Source organism: Passer domesticus, chromosome 6 (genome assembly GCF_036417665.1).
Source record: "Passer domesticus isolate bPasDom1 chromosome 6, bPasDom1.hap1, whole genome shotgun sequence".
Taxonomy (NCBI): Eukaryota; Metazoa; Chordata; class Aves; order Passeriformes; family Passeridae; genus Passer; species Passer domesticus.
The window spans coordinates 30,794,915-30,804,795 of NC_087479.1; the positions used below are offsets into that span (position 1 = coordinate 30,794,915).

Sequence of the window (9,881 nt, forward strand, 5' to 3'; positions counted from 1 at the left end):
ACCATTTCTTCCACTACATAAAAACTATAAATGATTCTCCTACCAAAAAAAAAAAAAAAAAAAAAAAAAAAAAAAAAAAAAAAAAAAAAAATTGAATGCAACCCGAAAATCAATTATAGCAACTATTTAGAAATGTAAAGGAAAGGCAATGTAAAAAAGTGACAAAAAATCTTTAATTGTAGGGAAAATGTGCATCTTTTTTTTTCCCAACGTGTGAATAAAATGCATTTCCTTCTTTAACAATCACAGTTACAATGGATCTATGCATCTCGCAGGAAAAAATTGACAATTTGATTATGACTTGTACTTTTTGCCAGGGCCATGAAAGTGGTTTGTGTTTGAAATGTATCAGCTGGAAGGTACTTATTACTCATAAACGCTGCGCTATTTCACTCTCTGCAAAGTGAGCTGTTAACAGATACAATTTGAGCAGAATAGCCAGAGGAGGCCTTTTGATATGCAGAAGAGCTGACCCGCGTGCTGAGCCTTTAATTGGGTTTTTAATTTTCCAGGCCATCTGACAATATCAAACATGATCCCAGTGCTTGAAATGTTGATTGGAGGCTAAGCAGGATGTACTCCAACATGGCATTATGGAGAGAAAGTGGAAAGGACTCAGGTAGAAAGGAAGGCACAGAGAGTTAAAATCACCCAGGTCTCCATATTTACTATTCTCCAGAACACTCTGAAGCAGCCTAACATTTCTTTCTGTTTTACGGCTTGAGTTTTAAATTTATTATAGTATTTCAGTAATATTGATCTTCAGCTCATTTGTTTGACTGTATTTGCTAAAATGAACTGAAATAAAGAGCTGTGCAAAATAACCGCTAAAAATTTAGCATTTTTTCTTATGGAAAGAGAATAAACTCCCCCACCCCTCCCACCAAAACAGCTGCAAGAAAATACTGTGTGAGCATCCATCCTCATATTCTGGATAAAAATCTTGTTTACAGTCAATGTTTCCCTTTCTCTTCGGAAGATTTCAATTTGACTTAAAAAATGTGCTCTAAATCATAGCACTGTACATTGCTTCACATGTTTCTGCATTGCTTGTATTAAAAGGGATGGAAAATAGTAGCATTTAATTTGTTACCTTCTGCTAGACTGCTCAGTAAACATTTTTTTAATTTGTTCATTTGTGAGGATAAGGAGAAGAATAAAATGTAATTTATCATTTTATTAGGACTGTGTATCTGAGTGATGCAGGACTGTGGATTTAAGAAATCTGTAAATCTCTTTAATAAAGGCCTGGGGAATTATTAGTAGGGACAAATGTAAAATGCCTGACAGTTACATTTCCTAAAGAAAACCACAACAATCTCATTAAAGAAATTACTGACGGCAGCTCACAAATGTTAATGGTTGAAGCAACAAAGGACATGCAATATCAGAAAGCAAAGATTTTTTTTTTTAACTATTGATCTGCTAACTTATGGAGCATATCAGAATAATGTGCTAGACAGATTCTTAGTGAACAGACATCTTCCTTAGCAGTTCTAGACAATACAGTGCCAGGAAAGCTGCTGATGCACAGTGGCTACTACAGTACAAAATGAAAAAGAGCAGCTATAGTAATAAATAGGGAGCTTCCAGGAAAGACAATTTTTTGTGCTATAACTTTGCTGAATCCTTCAAAGATTCAAACAAAACAAAAACATTTCAAATGAAATATGTCTTGAAGCATACATTTGGCATGAATATTGAATATTTAAAATGTTTTTGCTTTTGTGTATCTATGACTGATAAGTCTTATAATGGTGACAATTGCTGCTTTCTTTCAGGAATAAGCAAAAAATATTTTTTATCTTTTTCCTTTATCTTTGAGTGTTTATATTAGATGAACTTTTGTAAAAACACATGTCCATTTTACTTTGCCATATGTGGAACTTTAGTAACATTTAAAGAAAAATAAAATAAAATTCCTATTTCTGATCTGTTTATCCACAACTATAACTGACATGAAGGACTGATTCACAGATACATCTGAGAGAATTAGTGAAATCTAAATGAGAATTAGTAAAATCTTGTTTTACAGTTTATCTTTTCCATTTTCTGCAGGCTATATTGCCAAATTATACATCCATGAGCACAAACAGCCTGTATACAGACATAAAGAAATATAACCTCATTTTATCAAGGCAGTTAATCTGCTAGAGAGTCTTCTCTATGTCCTGATGTTCACTGTAGACTTTCGGCCTTTTACCTTTAGGTTTTTAAATCCCATTAAAATATCTTGTTAACTAAGCAGGAATATTTTAGTAGTAATAATTATCTCTTTGGATCAAAGGCAAAACTAATATATTACATATAACTTGATATATGCATGAATGTCCCTAAAAATCATGAATATATTCATTCTCTTTTAGTTCATCATCTTTCTCGCTAAAATGCAAACTGTGGAATTTGAAGCACATTGTTTAAAATCCTCTGCTTTGTGTCATGATCCCTGCATTATTTTACTCTATAAAAAGAGGAGGAAGAGTGCCTAAGGAAGTTCACAGAGGTAGAACACGTAGTAGCAGATGACCTAGTTCATGCATATCACCCATCAGGAGGAGTCCAGTATCTGCAGGAATTTCTAGCCTAAAAATTGACATGAACTGAGATTTGTAAACAGTTTTGCTATTTTTATTTTTCCTCCTATGAGCTTCAGGAAAGGTGCCTCAATTTCTGTTTCCTCAGGAGACTATTCAATTCCTTTTAAATCAGGCAGTTTTTTAATTCTTCAAATGTCCGTACAGACCTCTTAATGCAAGCATCAAGGGTAGTAAATATCTAGAAGATTCAATCCTAAGAATGTTGTGAAAAATTTTATATTCTATTGTTGTTTTAATAATGGATTAGAGCTTGAAGCTTCAAAATATAACCAAGGCACAAATGCAGACTCTCTTTAATGGAAGACTGATATCATTACAAGTTCTAGTACTTATTTAGGATTTTTTTCATTCATGTGTTTTCAGACTTGTTTAAAATTATAGAAACCTTTAAGAAATTGTTATTTAACCACATCCAATTTTGTTCCATGTGATATAATTAACTCCTCTTAAAATACCAAGGTTTTTTACATTGCACTTAAGTAAAATGGTAAACATACTCGTTAATTTTTTTAAAGGAAAAAATGTTAATAGCAAATGGGAAAGATGCATACTGATTAGAAGAAATGGCCTTTTAATTTGTTTCACTCATGTGACCTTCAACACTATGGTAATAAGGGAAAGCTTCACAATCACAAATGAATTCTATTTTCACAACATCCTGACAGTGTCTTGTAGGGCTGTGCTTTGATAAATATTAAGGAAAAGTGTAATATTTATTAAATAAAAATGATTGATAAATAAATGGAAAAGCTTAATATTTGATAAATATTAAGTAATGGCAGGCTAACGATTGTAGAGATCTAAGCCAGTCAAGGAAATGAACCCTTGCTCCTAGTCCCAGTTAAATTCTGTCACCATTAAGTGATAGCTCTGAGAAGACATTTCTTACTGGATTAGTAGCTTCTGAGGAAGAGCTGTGATTCCATGCAGGGAAAAAAAAAAAAAAAAAAAAAAGACCCGATGTGAAATAGACCTGTCAAGCTTCAGTGGTGGGAGGCACTTTTGAGGCTTGCACAGGAGGAGAGCTGTGGTGTTATCAGTGCAGCTCTGCCCCCACGCAGGCGCTGCAGCCCTGGACACGTGCCCTGTGAACTGTGTGGTTCTGGGACACTGAGCAGCCATTGGAGTAACCTGCTGCTTATGCAGATTACAGGGAAAAGTCCATACCATGACTTCAAAACACACACCCTGTGAATAGAACTCACTAAATTATCTGTTGTGAATAGTACCGAAAATTAATCTCCCCTTCTTTAATCCCAGGCAATGTATTCACATGAGTATGTTTTTATTTGTATTATTTAACCAACTGTAGAAAGAATCAATAGTATATGAGCAGTGGTTTCTGCTAACTTTTGTGAAAAGACTCACGGTAAAAAACAGGTCAGTTGTATTTTTCAGGGACTACAGAAAAGGGAAGCTGTGGAAATACATTTCTTGTGAGGCATTCCCTAGAAAAATGCAGCTGTTTGCACAACAACTGTTAAATCAGGCTGGTGATCTTTTGCAGGGATAGGGAGTTCACACTGCTGAATGGTAGACATTTATTGAGCAGGGCCAGCCACACTGCAATACAGTTAACCCACTGCTCTTGGAAATGTTTTTAAGGTATGCCCGTGGTGCAGAGCAACCCCTAGATTGTGTTTCCCAAAGGTACCACAGAACAAAGAGATCGCAGAAAAGCTGAAAATGCCTGGATTGCACAGCTACAGTCACTGTGACACTTCCCAGCTTCACTCCTCTGTACAAAACATAAACTGGGAGAGTGATAAAGGTGGTTGAAAGGAACTCACCACAAAAATCATCATGAGTAGGACCTTGTCCAACAGAAAGATATCTAGATGTTTTCTCTTAATTGGTGGTGGTCACAGTACAGAACTTGAAGATGTTGATGATGAGAGAGAAATATTTGATCCTGTGGGTCATGATTAACAATGAAAAACCACATTATCTAAATTTCTACATCTCAGGACAAGATTCATTCATATATCTACAAATTGCCTACCACACACTGGGAGCAATATAAATCATAATTATAAAGTAATATGACACAGTTGATTAATTGCTTAATTAAGCCTTAATTAATATTTGTAAAGCAGTTTAACATCCTTGGTTGAAAAGTCTTAGGGAAGTGTGATATATTAAATATTACTATTTACAGTCAGAGATTCTGGCCTGCCCATGTTGAAATTTCAGAGAGATGCTTTGATAAATCAGTATTAAACTGTGGTCATTATGAAGGCGAGAAAAAAAACCCCTCACTATTTCTACTGTGGACTGAAATAAAGTCCCAAACTCTCTGGAAACACTCTTTATCTTTCAATGTCTTCTTATTTTCATAGCCAGTGCTGATACAATGTGTCTACAGACCTTGATTACTCAGTGAAAAGACTAAAATTTTTGTAGTGACTTTTTTCAGTATTTTGTCTTTTGTTGCAGTAGCATCTGCTTCGCTCTTGCCCTCACCTATAATATTAAAAACCCCCTCAAACAGCAAAAAAAAAATCCCAGTTGCCTGTACCCTGAAAAGCATACGATATATAGCTCTTGTCCTGCAATCAGATCCACTTGGGCAAACCCAATTATAGGATCAGGGCCTAAATAGGATAATAGGTATTGTAGAAACTACCATAAATTTCTCTCTGGTGTCCTATTTTGCCACTACTTGAACTAAGTGGATAATTCCGGTCATCTTTCTTGTTATGATGTTTCAATTCAACACCATAAATTTATTGCTATTGGTCTAATTTGTCTGTAGAAAATCTTTGCAAGGCTGTATTTTGTGTGTATATATATATATATATGTATTTCCTCAGACATTAGCTAATTTTGCTTGGAAAAGTTCAGCAGCATTAGATGGGAATTGAACAAATAGAATTTTACAAAACAATGAACATGGAGCTTGATAAATGCAAAAAGAACTCATTAAAAAAATATCTAGAGATGTGACAAACTGCCCTCAAATAATCTGGAAATTCAGTGAACCACAGTATCTGCTGGTTTGCAAGTAGCCAAGACATCTCATTGTCTGCTCTGCATGAGTCCACACACATACTTATAATTAGATACCTGTTCTCTGAAATGATGGTGGCTATCTGATTTGAGAATAAAAGAGTGTTGTTCTTTAAATGTATTCTGTTAACTGTATTGTGTCATGTTGTGTTACATAGCATTAGGTTACTTTGCATCTTATTATGACAAATGCTATTTTGATACAAAGGAAAGTGAATGTTAAGTTCTGAGAGAAAGAACAAGTTTTAGGTCAAATCATTGCTGTATCATTGAGGTTTTTAAAAGAACAGGAAAATTATTAAAATTGTCCTGACTGCTTTTTTTTCTGACACACATTTTATTTTATCATTTTAAACTATTTTCTTTTATTAAGCTTTATTCTGAAGTTCTGTTAAAAAAATATTGTGCCACCTTTAGTAGGCAAATTGCATAAAGTGTGCTTGCCACAAGCAGCATTTACGCGCTATCAAAAGCCCATTAACATTACTCCTGCTGTTTTCACTTCACTGACATAAGCCAGTGAAAGCCCAAATAATCTAAATTTAATTTAGGTTCCAGGATGTGATTTTGATGCAGAAACACAGGTATCTGGGGCTATTTGAAGTGATTTGGGTTATTGCAAGGCTTCTGCAAGAGCTGACAGAAGATAAGACCTGCATGAAGTCTGTACCCTTCCAGAGTGTGCAGAGTGGGTAAAGGCAGAGCATCCAAGCATTTCTGGCTGACCATAAGCACCTGTGTTTATGTGTCTGACTCACCCTCTCTAACACAAGGGTGCCACCTTACTAATTCTCGGTTTTAATTAAGACAGACCATCAACCTGTGAATGTCAGTATTCTGTTCTATTATTTCTGCATTTCCAAATTATCAGGCAAAGTCTCTTTATTCCTGATGACATTAATCATTTCATACATCATTACAATTAACTTCACTCTTCTATGCCTGCAATTTGTTACTAGTAAAGCAAAAGCTATTTCACCTGCACCTTCTAAGGAAAAGATTGTATGAATATTGTGCTGAGCTTAATGTTCCTAAAAATGTTATACTTTGTCATGTTAAAGATATTTCTTTCAGCTGGAGTTCAGTGAAGAGTTCCCTGCATTTCTGTAAGAATGTTTCAGGGCACAGTGAGGAAGAGGAGTACCAGGATGTTGACAATCAGGCTAGTTGACTGATTCCAGATGAATTTCTCTAGTTTGCCCAACGCATAAATCAGTTTGCCCTATGTTCCATAAGCAGTGTAAGGAAAACCCCTTTAGAAAAAAAATACCTTCTTTTAGAAATCACAGGATCATGGAATATGCTGAGTTGGAAGGGGCCCCCAAAGACTGTAGAGTCCAATTCCTGGCCCTGCATAGCACCACCCCAAAGAGTCACACACTTCATGTCGGTGAAAGAAGTGAAGAATTTCCTAGTTCAGTAATCAGCATCACTTACCTGTAAGTATTCTGCAAATATTGGGCACTGTTTCTTCTTTAAAGTAATATTTCACCATATGTTTGACAATGCAAGAAAAAAATACTCAAGTGGCATTTGTTAAAATGACAAGAAATTCAGAAAGGATTTACATGTGGAAAATTGCTGCAATCTCGATGAAGGAAGCAAAGTAATTTGATTTGTTTTGTTCAGAGGAAGTAAAGCTAAACGGCTGTGTTGGTTCAGTATTTTACTATTAAGAAGAGGGACCAGTAGTAGCAATCCCTAAAATTAAATTGTCCTGATAAGATCTATCCAACATAAGACAGAAAATTCTTGGTTGCTCATCATAAAAACCAGAGGATTGAAGTGATCTTGAGTTGCAAAGATTCAGTGTTTTCACAAAGCATACTTAGTTTAATGAATTCATGCTGTTTTATCAAGGGTTCTAAGCAGCCCTACAGAGTAGAGGATACAGAATCAAAACCATTATGACCTGACCTAACCTAAGATGCTGTTACAAGCCAGACAATATTGAACTTAAATGGACAAGTGACTAGTGCATTTGCATATACTTTAAGAACACAGTGTTTGGATCTTCTTGGAACAACTTTTGATATGACAAATTCTTTCAAACCCTGCAAAACAATGATAGGAGCTTTAAAATAGTCACTGATTACATGCAGGGATTAGCTTTCAAGCAGTATCTTTTTCAAAGTTTAATAGAAAAAGTGCCCAGTGGTTTCAGAATGAGGATGACATAATGGTGAGGATGTGCTTATGAAGACAAGCCTGGGAAGAGGACATTACAATTTCAAGGCAATGACAAAAATTCAATTCAGGTCTATAGAGACCGTATTACAGTGTCAAGACGATGGCAAAATTATGCCAATGTAAGTCTATGGAGACCACTTTACTATGTCAAGACAATGGTAAAACAATGTTATATAAAATGATTGAGACCACACTGCAATGTTAAATTATGATGCCAAAACCTTGTCATTTCCTGAAGTAATGACAGAGGATTCTGCATATGCTCCTCACAGAATCACTGCTGGACCTGTGCTCCAGCTCAAAACATCTTTGTAACTCCAACCCTGGGTCTTGTTTGTGTAGGAACCAACTTTTCTCAGACCTTAGGGTGAAAGCTGAGGGCATTTGAGCTGTTGGGGCTAGTTGTCTTCACATTTGCAGATGCAGGACTAATCATGAGCATTCTACCTTTATCTCTGAATTTTTTAGTTTATTTTTAATAGCAGAACACAGCATGATGCTTTTTACTTTCAGGTGTATTGACAGCCTGTCTTGTTGTCATTTTTATATGGGGTTGGTTTGAAAGTAGGTTGATAACTCTGTTTTGAGAATGTTTATTATTTTATGTTATACCAGTTGTTTATGGTATTACAAAGCCATAGTTACTGTATATGTACGCAAATAATCTCACAAAATAACTAATTCCGAGTACTTGTGCTGAAATTTCTCTCTTCAGTGTGAAAGTGCATGTATTTGATGTTCTTGCAAAATGACAGTTTGAAAGCTTGCTTTTTTCACAGGACAAGAAAAGTGTTTATAATGGTAGAGCATATGTTAGTTACCTCTCCTCCCAGCATGTTTCAAGCCATGTGTAGAGAACAAATTTTTAGCAGTTCAGTTCTTGTTCAGTTCTTGGTATCATCAACAGGGAGACCAGTACTGATACTGCTTAACAATTTGCTGTCTTGTTATAATGTTCTCTAATAAGAACTGCAGTGCCATATCGTACCAAGTGCATCCTTATATTACAAATGCAACCATGGCCAGGAGTAAATGTGTAGTAAAGAGCAGGGTAAGGAAACAGTGATACATCCTCAGAATATTCATCTTGCTGCCCTGGCTCTTAATTTGAAAACATTGAGAAAGGGCTCACTGCATATGAGACCATGAAATAATTTGCATGATGCAATGATTACTTGATGGCTGCAATGACCTATATTTGAGAGGGAGAAAGGCCATTAGATTAATTATAAAATTACCTGAACTGTTAAAATTTTTTGCTGTCATTAATATTGTCAAGGTAGCTGATAGACAAGTTCTGTTGTAAGGTCTCTTAGACCTACAAGGTGATATATTCACTTATTAATCCATTTAAATTTGAATTTTCATTTTAAAGTTGTGTGAAATGGTATTTGAAGTTCAAAATCTGATGTGTTCCAGTTCTAGTTGTAATCAGAGTTTTCAAAAACTGCTCAGCTATTAAGAAGAAAATAACCAAACAAACACATCTGTCAATATCTCAAACTTTAAAAATCCCTTTGACTTTTTTATTATTCAAAATGGCAGTTCTACCAATTTCTCTTGCCATTAATCCATTTGAGAAGATAATAAGATGCCAGTAGAAAGCAACATTCTCTGTGGTGTTAAAACTCTTTAGTTGTGCAGAAACATTTGCTGTTACTATGGAGGAACACCAATTTATGAAGATACCATGTGAATATTATTTCTCAATAGAATTTAAAAACTAGAAAACCACAAGTTGTGATATTTATCTGTGTGTTATCACAGAGCAAAGTGACTCTTTCTCATGTCACTGACAGGTGCACTGCTATTTACCTCAGCTTTCCAGAAAATGTCTACTGAAATTCTTTAAGACGATGAAAATCTCTTTCAGGTAAAAGTGTAATTCTTTGCTGTTCTGCTGAGGTGCTAACAAAGCATTTCTCTGCATAATTTGGTTCATAGAATTATGTTTGACAAAGCTAATCACTGTAATTGTGTTACGAGAGTCTCTGCACTGCTTTGCACTCAGTATAAATTTTCCCTCTATGCTTTGTGCCACCTCAGATATCCTTCTCACTCAATGCCACCAATGAGAAAGCACTC

At 35.2% G+C, this 9,881-nt stretch overlaps 1 long non-coding RNA gene across 1 annotated transcript in view; it reads left to right on the plus strand.

Annotated features, from left to right (window-relative positions):
* LOC135302118 (uncharacterized) overlaps nt 1-859 on the plus strand; it is an 8,121-nt gene extending 7,262 nt beyond the window's left edge. The window contains exon 3 of the long non-coding RNA XR_010363814.1: nt 513-859. This is a non-coding gene — a long non-coding RNA (uncharacterized LOC135302118). The remainder of the gene's footprint in view (nt 1-512) is intronic.
* The last annotated feature ends 9,022 nt before the right edge of the window (nt 860-9,881 follow it).